Here is a 10,769-nt window from a genome sequence, read left to right as displayed (position 1 = left end):
AGAGCACCTGTAGAGGTAGGATTCCAGGCAACTAGGGAAAGCCCAAACGAACTGGAGTAGTCTAGGTGAAGGAGGGACCAGTGAGGGAGGTTTCTGGAGGTTTCTGGAAATGGAGACAACAAGAGTAAACAAAGTCTAGGACGAGTAGGGCAACTGCTACAATTTGATTTACTGAATAAATGTGTGATGCCCCAGTGTGAAGGAAGTGGGCAGCAGATGGTCATCCTCTTTTTCTCATGGGAATGGAAGGGGGTCCCACCTAAGTGGAATTTTGTAAAATCGACTTGGTCTTCCACCCTGCCCCAGACCACTGAAAATTCCAGTTGATATAAGGCTTATAGTTGATATAAGCCTTATCAGTGTCTTTGGAACGAAGTCAAGGACTCTTAGAAACCTCAAATGCGAGGTTCTGAAAGCGTCCCTTTCCATAGTTCTGCGAACCTAACCCTTTCACTCTCTGTTTGCGATTCCATCCGAGATGGGGACTTCGTCCTCCTTTCAGACGAGGCGTCAGGAAGACACATTTTCCCTTTCCCTAGTTTCCTTTAAGAAGAAACTGACATTTGCCTATACAGTTCTATTTTTTTCCTTTTGGTTTTTAATTATAAAAAGCTTCTCACCACTGATTTATTATATAGGGAACAAATTGTGTCTTTGAGACCCACTGCACTGTAATTACTTGAGTTAGCACCGCGGGTCTCCTTCCAGGGGCCAGCAGTCAATTTTGACTCAGAATAGATAATACACCGACTGCTATTAAGTTTAATGTAGATTAATGTGAGTTGCTTCCCTTTTCATGTATGTATGCAGGTACCAATAATTAAGATTAATTTCCACTAGATAGAATGGCCTTCATTGTGCACAGTGCCAGAAAATGCTCCTTTAATAGCCGTTAATTGGATATATTTGCTTTGATGGTGAAATCCTGATTAGTCGTGTTACCCTGAAAACTCCCCTCCTTGCTCCCCCCACCTCTGCCCACTCTCGAGGAGAAAAAGAGATTGAGGATAGCAGAGTGAGAGCTTTGGAGGTGATGAACTCCTTTGCACTGCCTAGCCCAAAGCACCCCCATGAGCTCCATCTTCAAGAACATCGGCCCTGGGTGCTTCCATTCCCTGAGTGCCTACTAAGTGCTAGGTGCTTTATGTGCATTCTTCAGGACAACACTGTGAGGTGTTTATACAAATGAAGAACTTGAGTTTTCATCATGTTAGAGCATCTGCAGGCTTCATGTACCCCGGAAGTGATAGAATGGGGATTCCAGACGGGCCACTTCCTGACCAAATGCAAGAAGATTTCAAAAATTGCCAAGGGGGGCCATTACCAGTAGCATTGTTGCTTTTCCATTTTCCGTTGCTGGGAAGGTCTTAGAGCCTACCGGGAAGTGCCATCTCCCCTCCCTCCCCTGTGTCTCTCTTCACCATTCTTTCCCCTCCTCATTGCATTACAGTGGTTCAAGGCCAAATAGAAAGAGAACGGAAACTCTCAGAGATGCTCGGAAGCCTCCAGGCCAAAGCCCTTTTATTCTTCAACAGCTTCATAGCCTGGTTTATGTGAGGCAACATTGTGGAATGGTTAATAGTTCTAGAAAGATGTCTTACTTCTCCTTAGCAGTAACCCCCTCTCCATTCTCCTTCTAAGCCAGGAGCTTGCTTCCGTATATATCCATGTTTTCCACATGGCGTAGGTACTCTTACAAAAAGCAAAAATTCCTGGCAGTCATTACCCATACCCAGCTTCTTCTGGCTAACTCCAGTGCTGTTTGGTGGAGGGAGCTCCGAGAGGAGGAGAGAAGGCTTCAGGATGAACTTGGTCTCTCTCTATTTTGCTCAGGCTTGTTGTAGTCTCTAGAAGAGCTGAGATGTGATTTAGGGTACCTAGAGATAGGTATGATTGGGGGTACCGAACTCGCTGCTCCTGTGTGTCCCCATGGAGCATACTTTGCTGGCCAGAAGAGTTGAGCTGGAATCTTGCTTCTGCCACGAATGAGCTGTGTGGCCTTGGTCAGCTTACTTAACTGCTCTGAGCCTTTCCTTTCCTCCTTAGACCACCTGATTCCCAGGGTATGTTGTTTTGTTTGGTTTGTTTTTTCAGAGGAAAAGTGAGGTAATGTGTGTGAAGCCCTTAAGGCAGGATTTGGCACATTCGATGAGTATCATTTTCCTTTCCATTTCTTGGGATTGTGGCCCTACCGATGTGCTTCAGGAGAAGCAACAAACTTCATGACATTTTTCCTGACCTGGGTGGAGCTGCATATACGCTGACACCAATGGGCAGGAAAAAATTATCCCCAAGTTCTTTTGGGGGTATTCATTCAAATCTTTTTTTTCTGTAAACTGAGAAAGTTGGGTTCAGTCAGTGGAGTGCCCGTGGCGTCGTGAATGGGCAATTTGTCATTGCACGGGTCAGTCTCACACTTTAGGGTACATTGAGCATCACCTTCTCTACCCACTAATTGCCTCCTAGTGCCCTCAGCATCACAACAGCTTACTCTCACACTTCTGAATGCCCCCCAGGGGATGTTATGCTCCCCAATGCCAGCTGAGATGCGCCCCCAGCCCCAGCTGAGTTCCCTGAGTTCTAAAGTTTCTCAGTGGTTCCCTGCAACATTTTTCCCCAGAGCATGGGGGCCCCAGAGTCAGGCTTGCCTTTCTGGAAATAGCGTCGGATGGTCTGAGATCTGCTATGAGAGCCTGATCTGGAAGTCCCTTGCCCTGGACTGATCTGGTCCCTGACCTTCCCTCCCCACTGCTGGTTGCCGATACCAGCCTGGCCCACATCCTCACTTGGCACATGATAACCAAGGAATCTTCTGGTTGAGAAGAGGTGAAATGTCTTAACCTCCATGTGATACTCTGTCCACATGTGTCTGTGAGTTGAAAGGGGCAATTTGGTCTTGTGTCCCTTCCCCACAGGGTCTTAAGGGCTCTCTGGCCCCTGTGATGAGGAGTTGAAAGTGAAGTTTGAAAAAATATGCTTGATGTTTAGATGCAGGACATGATTTGGGGGGTGTTAAGCAGATTTTTTAATAGCTATAAAAGTTTCTGATTGGGTCTAGTTCTGCTTTCAGAACTCCCTGTAAATCCCATTATAGCTGCGAGATGAATATTTTCAATGGAAGAATGACGCAGGGTTCAGTAGCCTTGCCTGGGAACTCTGGCTTGGGTTTGAATCATGGTCTATCATTTATTAGCACATGATATCATGTGAATTACTAAATCCTTTATGGCCTCAGCCTCAGTTTCTCCTCCAGTCATGGGGAAAAAGAAACCTATCTTGCAGAAAGTTGCTGTGATCACTAATGAAACCCACGTTTCAAAGCAACCAATACATGAGAATAGTTCGTGAAAAGGCAAAAACCTTAAGCACAGAGAATGGGCTTAAATTAGAGCAAGATGGGCTGAAGTTAGTTCTGAGGAGAAAAGTCTTGAATGTATGAATGTATATATTGTTTTACCGCTGGACAAAATAAGAATGTCTGGAATTCCTGAAAATCTTCAAGAATACATGAACTTTTCCATCAGAAGTAGTTCTGCTATGACTTAACCCAGCAGAGGGAGAGTTTGTGATTTTCACTTCCGACTGTACGGATGGCCGTGTCCTCACTGCACGTCTGATGGTGCACGTCTGCCTGGCAGGTATGTGCCTGGCAGGTACGCTTGGGGCTTGCTGGCTGCTCGCTGAGCATGTTTCCACTACCCCCTGGTCAGGGATGCGTCTGAACAATTTTTGCCTGAGTGGACATGCATGGACCCAAATTTTTAAAAGAACCAGTGCAGAGGTCCATCTTCCTAAGAAGGCCACGCTTAAAAGAAGGAATTAGTATACGCTCAAGTTTGGTGGGAGATGCTAGATTCAGAGGTCTGCACACGCAGGGAGAACCAGCAGCAAAAATGGACATCCAAGATAGGAACACATGGGACATGACACATTAGCAAGGAGTGGAAACTGAGTGGGGCCCACAGGATTAAGCTCAGTGGGACATGAGGAGTCATAGGACCGAGCCACTGGGCAGAGTAAAGCCCTGGTAGCCTATGTGATGACTGCTCTTTCTCGAATGACCTGGACAGACCGTGAGAGCTCAGTGAGGCTTTCTTAGGAACGCTCAATATAGAGTTGTCGAATTTAATTCTCGTATTCTGGAGTTGAGAGACAATGACCTACCCCAAGAAAGAGTGAAGGGACAGTGAGCTACCCTGAGGCTCTCGCATGGATGTTAGCTGGCCCACCTGGAGCTTCTGCTGATATTTGGGTTCAGAAGTGTCCGTAGGGGGACAGTTGCTTCCATAAATTCTGGGGCTGGCATTTGGTGTTGGGGGTAGGGTTTGTTGCATTCCATTGTTGAGAGACATTGTTCAGACCCTCGCATTCCTCTTTGACTAGGATATTTGTGATGGAAGGATGGATGGATGGAAGGACAGGTAGATGGGGGAAGATGGGGGAAAGTAGATGGGAAGATAGATAAGAAGAACAAAGAAGAAAGGAAGAAATTGATGGAAAAACCTGAAGTATAACATTGAATCCAAAGAGTTCCGCCCCATTCTGGATTTCATGCTCAAGAATGGAACTTCAGAGACAGAGAAAACCCATCAAGTGACAAGGACCACGGAGGATTCATAAAAGAACATGAAAAAAAAATTCTTCATTTTGTTCAATATGAGCTGGGATGTGCTCAGAACTAACGTCAAAAGACATGCATTGAGCCACCTGGGCAGGCACAACGCTCTTGGATTTTAGTCCAATAATGAAAGTGCTTCAAGAAGGTAGTTTTAACCCAAATTATAAGGAACATTTCTTTTCATTCTATTAAATTATTATACGGAACATGAGGTGGTTATGGATTGGAATTATTGCTGGGACTAATGGAAGGGATTTACTTGGAGTCACGTTTAGCAGGACATGTATGGTTAAAAGACTGCCCACCAGTGAGGCAGACTTGCTTGTGACATCTTGAGCCCCTCATCCTTGAAAATGAACTGTCAGGCAGGTGGTGAACTTGGTTCCTGCACTCAGTCAACAGTTGCACCAAAGACCTCTCAATTCTTATTTTAATTCCTAGGTTTTATGTTTCTAGAATCGAGGGGAATTCGATAATTCTCATGTGGCGGATGCCATCCTGAGTTTTTATGCAGGCTAAAAAACAAGCGGAATACAAACGTATGGGGTAATGTTGGGGAGGAAGGAAGGAAAGGAGACCAGGATAAAGGGCTAAAGTTGGCCTTGTCTCACTGAATCCTTGCAATTGCCCGGGAGGTATGTGTGATTAGCTTCATTCTTAGAGGAGGAAACTGATACTTAGAGAGGTTAAGTACATATCTGAGGTGACACAGTTAATTAGCAGCACAGATGGGTTCTTGCCTAGTCTTTCCAAAGCCCAAATCCTAGCTCTCTCTGCCATGCCCTATGCCTCCTCAAAGTGCCTTGTCTGGAATTTCCCTGAGGTGCTATTATCCAGTACGGCTGGCTCTGGCCTGATGGCCTTGGGTTTGAAGTGGTGCCACCTGCCTTACCTTGAGCTGTGCCCTTGAGGCAGGCAGGGGGGTATGGTGGTTAGTGAATTGGTGCGGAGGTAAGAATGCCCCAGAGGTTTGCCCAACATACATTAACTCTCTCCCAACTGACCCCTCAACAAACATATTGGCCCCAAATTGTAACTGAATAAATCTCTGTTACGTAGGTTTTCCGTATGGTGTTTTACCTTGGAAATCAGGAAATAAGATTCTCATCCCAGGTCCAGCATTTATTCTTTCCGAGACTCAATTACTTTATTTTAAAAGGAAAGGAAAGGAGGAAAAACTAAGTCATCTCTAGAGTCTTTCAAATATGTTCTATAATTTATAATAACGATATAAAGTGGATGCACATATATGTGTATATATATCTGTGTATATATAATAATGTGTTTATGTGTATGCTAATATTTAAATCAATATCTGCTTATCTGCACTTAGATCAGCCACAGTGATATAATTATCCAATAATCCAAAACTGGAAAATGGTTTAAAATCAATTGTTTGGTTTTGGAGTGCATTATTTAGTGATTTTTGTTGCAGAATTATTTAAAATAATAATTAAAAAGCTTTATTTCCTAAAAGCACCCTGATTGGTTGGAGCAAGGATGTAGACCAGGAGGACGGAAGGAAATTCACTTGGGTTGAAACAAAATCACCTGCAGAGTGATGGCCAATAGCCAAGAGCTGGCCATGGTCTTGGGGGCTCTTTGGTGTTAGACAGGCCTAGGTCTGGGTCCTGACCTTGCAGTTTTTTGGGTAGGGCAATCGTAAGCAGTATATTTAACTTCTTTGAGCCTCAGTTTCCCCCACTGGAAAGTGGGGAGAGCAGTACCTATCTTATAAAATTGTCAAGGGTGAGACTTGGCCGTATTTTGTGCCTGGTACAGGTCAGTGCCCCCCGAAGGGCAGCTGGTATCATCATGCATGTCCTTATGGTCATTCCTACCCTGCCCTCAAGGACACAGTCACCCTTTCTTTTCCTGGGTGAGCATGTTGCACCAGAGTACCGAAAGGCATTTGCCAAACATTTGGGTGAGTAGCAAGATCATCTCGACTGTAGAAATGAAGGTCTGAAATTCACCTCCAAAAAAGCCATTCCCGTTTGCTTTTGGCCATGCCACCGAAGATTGGGGGGGAGATGGTTCCCCCTGCCTCTATGAATGGGTCCCCAGTCACCAGCCTCAGCCTCCTCCTGCTGTGGTGGGCACTGTTCTGGGAGTGCCCCACAGGTCAGCGCTCCAGCCAGGAGGGGGTTAAAACCAACATTTGCAGATAAAGAGGTAAACATATTTACATTCCTCTCTTCACACTTTATGCATATGTCATGCAGTGAATAGTTTTAGAGGTCTGTTTGTACTATCTCTCCAGAATTTTTACAGTCTGGAGGACACAAAATCTCTATAAAGTGACTTATTGAAATAGAAGCAGATTGGTAAAACCGTTTCCCTCTTATGAACTGTGAAGAATGATCCTCTAAATGAAATCAGGAAGGAACTGGACAGAATCTTGTTTAATGGTCTGACAAAATGAATCACAACGATTCCAGACATCCATCACTGCTAAAAAGGAACCACAAATGATCTGTGAACCACTATATATTGATTACCCATGTAGTACAAGTGTCGGATTTAATGTTCACACACCATAGAGAGGCGGCAGGGACAGATGGTGCCTTAACTCTTCTTTGATAGATTTTAATGGTGAAATATTGATTTCTATCTGGCCAAGGCCTGCTGTTAGGGGCCAAAGTCATTTGTTGGGTATTGCCGGACACCCAGTCGGCCCGGCGTAATCAATCATTTTTGGCAAGGCAGGTGAAAATCCAGAGAGAAGCACCTTGGAACCCAAACTGGAGCGTGATGTGTCTGAGTCCAGCCACCTAGAGAAAGGGAGAGAGAGAGTGAGAGAGAGAGAGAGAGGACTCTTGGAGATTGTGCTTGTAAAGAATTATTAATGATAAGACATGTTTACTGAGGAGAGTCGCAGCGAATCAGAGCTGACATGAAATAGTCTGGGAGCCTCGTGGAGAAAATGAGCCTCTTGCTAAGAGGGACTATATTTTATTTAAACATCCTTCTAAGGCTGAGAACTCAGGTAATCTGTTGTGTTACAAGCCACTGGCTGTTCTTGCCATCCAGAGAGATAACACTGAGGCGCTAATAGGAACACATCAATCACAATCAGGCTGCAATTCCAGTGGTGTCTCGTCCTCCCAGCTCCTCTTTAAGCTCCTTTAATAACGGTGATAACATAGTTCGGGGGCTGCTGAGAGGGGCTCTCCCCTCTGAGGGTCATATTCATAAAGTGAATAGCTTGCCAAGTCAGCACCCTGGGAAACCGATCTCTGCCGGACTTCCTTGCAGGAAGAGAGGGAGGAGCATGGGCGAATGGGGCGGGTTGGAATCCAACAGGAGAATTTTCTGTCATCTGTTGGCCCTTGAGGTTCTGTGATGTCACTCCTATCTCCTTCTAAGAAAGGGCTCTGTATGTGTGTGTGTGTGTGTGTGTATGTGTGATGTGTAATTATCAAACCACAAGACTCATTTCTTAGGTAGCTTATAAAATGGTCTTGAAGGTGATTCCCAGTTGGAGCTCTCCACCCGTTTTGTGTATGACAACCTCATGTGAATGGGTATATGGCTTCCCCAGAGGATTCTGGGTAGGGGATGTGTGAGGCAGGTGGGGGGCAATGGGGGATCCTCTGGACTTCTGCGGCTCTGTGTCAGTCTCTATCCTATCACCCCCAAGGTCAACAACTTTTTGCTGATTTGACTTTCATGTAGGCTATGAGTTACTTGAGCGTGGTATTTGTGTCTAATTAATTGTTATATCCTCAGTACTAACACATGATCTTGGGACTCACAAGATACTCAACTCGTGAATACGGAGGAACACATAAATGCAGGTGCTTATACCGAAAGAAGTAACACTGCTTTGCACCTTTTGAGTATCCACATAAATATGTGTGTTGTGGGTGTGTAAATACACACATTCACGAAAGCATGCACTGACTTTATAAAGACATGTAACCTTATTTGTGTGACTTGACTTCTTTTTGCAAGACGGCATGACTTAGTGGATGACAGCTTGGATACAAGAGGCGGACTGCCTGCATTCAAATCCTGGCTCCAGCACTTATTGGAAGATGACTGTGGACAAGTTGCTTGAACTCTGTGCCTCAGTTACCTCATCTGCAGAGTGGGAAGAGTAACATACATATGTTTTGAGGATTAAATGAGTTAGTAGACACGCAGCATTTATAATAGTACATTGCATACACTAAGCATAAATGTTTTACAGTGTGTGTATATATATACATGTACATATATACATATATATGTTTAAATTACATATTTAGCTATGGCATTATATTCAAAATCCTTATACAAATGAATACGTATCTATTTCGGAAATACATAAGCCTTTAAATGGTTGGTGTTAGGGATCCCAACCAATATTCAAGTCTGTACTGAGAGCAGTAAGTTTAATTTGGTGGTAGTTAGATGGGGTGACTGGTATTTCCTTAGTATGTTTATCTCCCAAAATCTTCCGTGAAGGTGTGTATCTCTAACTGAACGAGTTTATATATCCACGCACACATGCGAAGCTGCTGCAGGGCAGGATGAACCCAGCTTTGTGGACCGCCCCAGATGTGCAACCTGCCCCCAGATGTGCGAGTGCGGGCAACAGATTCCGCTTAGATTATCTTGCTTACCTAATGATTTTTTCTTCACTGCCTTGCTCGATTGTGTTCACCAGGACGGCAGGCTATTAAAATGTCAAGGCACATTGAATTGTTGTTATCCAGGAGAGAGACCTTTCCAATCAACCTGTGTTCTGGGGGTTGCATAAACTCCAAGAAGGCGATTGGAGAAAGGCTTTATGGCTTTTTTACATAGATGGGGGTGAGCAGGAAGGTTGGGAGAGGGCACGGGGAGGGGGAGGAGAGGTGGGACAGGATCGGGGTTTATGGCAGCTGGAGTGTGCTAATTAAAATGCCATCTCCTCAAACAGGTATTGGTGGCTCCTCGCCTTTGCATTTATGGGTAACTGCAATAGGGCCTTGCTGTGTGATGCTGCGGTTTAACGGAGGGAGGAGGAGGGGACTCACAGTGGGCGGTGGGGGTGGGGCTGAGAGGCTGCACTGTTGAGAATCAGGGGTGGGGTACATCGAGCAGAAATAGCGAGGACTTATATCCCGGGTTGGCAGAAGGGATTAGAGAGAAAAACAAAGGCTTCTTTGGCGCTGCATGGGTCCCAGCTCTGGGGAGGGCGACGCTCTCTGCACCCCGGGCGCTGGTGGCCTTAACCCGCGCGGTACCTCTGGCCCGGCTCCGCCTGCGCCAGCTGGGACAGTCTGGAGACGGTCTTCTGTTCACGCCGTCAAGTCTCATTTGGCCGAGGATTTATTTTCCTTCGGGGACTGAGGGAAAGCAGGGGCAAAGGACGTTCTCATAAAGTACCCAGCGAGCGGGGCCGCTGGGGGCTCGCGCAGAAACTCAAAGTTCCCTGGCTGGACTTTTCCCCTTTGTTCACATCGGCTGGCAAATATTTAGCTTTCCCCGGCCACGTCTGTTTCATTTTTGTTTCAAAAGAGATGGCTTTGTTTTTAACGGCGCGGGGCTCGGCGAGGCGCTCCGTGCGTCCCGCCCCCTCGCCTCGGGCGTCACTGCCTCGCGGCGCCAGCTCGGTGGCCCCGGGGCCGCCAGGCGTCCCCGCCTTTGTCAGGCTTATCCGTCGGGGTGTTAGCTGCGCGCGCGCACACGCACGCACGATCGCATCCCCGCGCTCTCCCGCGCGCATGCGCGCACGCGCGCACGCCCCGCTCCGCCCCCTGCCCCGCCTCCATCCCCCGGCTGTCGCACCCGCCAGTCCTCGAGTTCGCGTCCCTGTTCGCAGCGGGGGGTCCCGAGCTGTCCATCTTGGACTCCTGTGCCCGGCGCAGCCCGATTTTTTTTTTTTCTTTCTTAAATCCAAGTGCGCGTTTCCCGCTAACTTTCCTTCCGGCGTCTCTTTTAGCTGGCTGGCCGCGGGCAGTGTCTTAATAAGGATTCATCTGACTTCTCTCTCCGTGCGTCCCTCTTCCTTGGAGGAGGGTGACGGGGCTTCCAGAGCCCGCCAGACCTGCTTTGGTACTTCAACCGCACCTTTCATCCAGAGGCAGCTTCTCCCTCAGCACACACTTCCAGGAGCCTTTCCTCCCGCTAGCGCCCGCGCAGTGTCCCTCATTACAGTTCCCAGGGTCCCATTCACTTT

At 46.6% G+C, this 10,769-nt stretch overlaps 1 long non-coding RNA gene across 1 annotated transcript; it reads right to left on the bottom strand.

Moving 5' to 3' along the window:
- Positions 1 to 7,018: 7,018 nt before the first annotated feature.
- LOC101685014 lies at positions 7,019 to 10,237 on the bottom strand. The gene is made up of 4 exons (XR_001180690.2): positions 9,835 to 10,237; positions 9,229 to 9,281; positions 8,544 to 8,704; positions 7,019 to 7,392 (listed from the first exon to the last, which is right to left on the bottom strand). It is a non-coding gene; the product is annotated as an uncharacterized LOC101685014 (long non-coding RNA).
- Positions 10,238 to 10,769: the final 532 nt, after the last annotated feature.

The sequence above is a fragment of the Mustela putorius genome, unplaced genomic scaffold, assembly GCF_011764305.1.
Source record: "Mustela putorius furo isolate JIRA1106 unplaced genomic scaffold, ASM1176430v1.1 tig00003867_pilon_pilon_pilon, whole genome shotgun sequence".
Taxonomy (NCBI): domain Eukaryota; kingdom Metazoa; phylum Chordata; class Mammalia; order Carnivora; family Mustelidae; genus Mustela; species Mustela putorius.
This window is presented reverse-complemented; position numbering and strand designations above follow the sequence as displayed.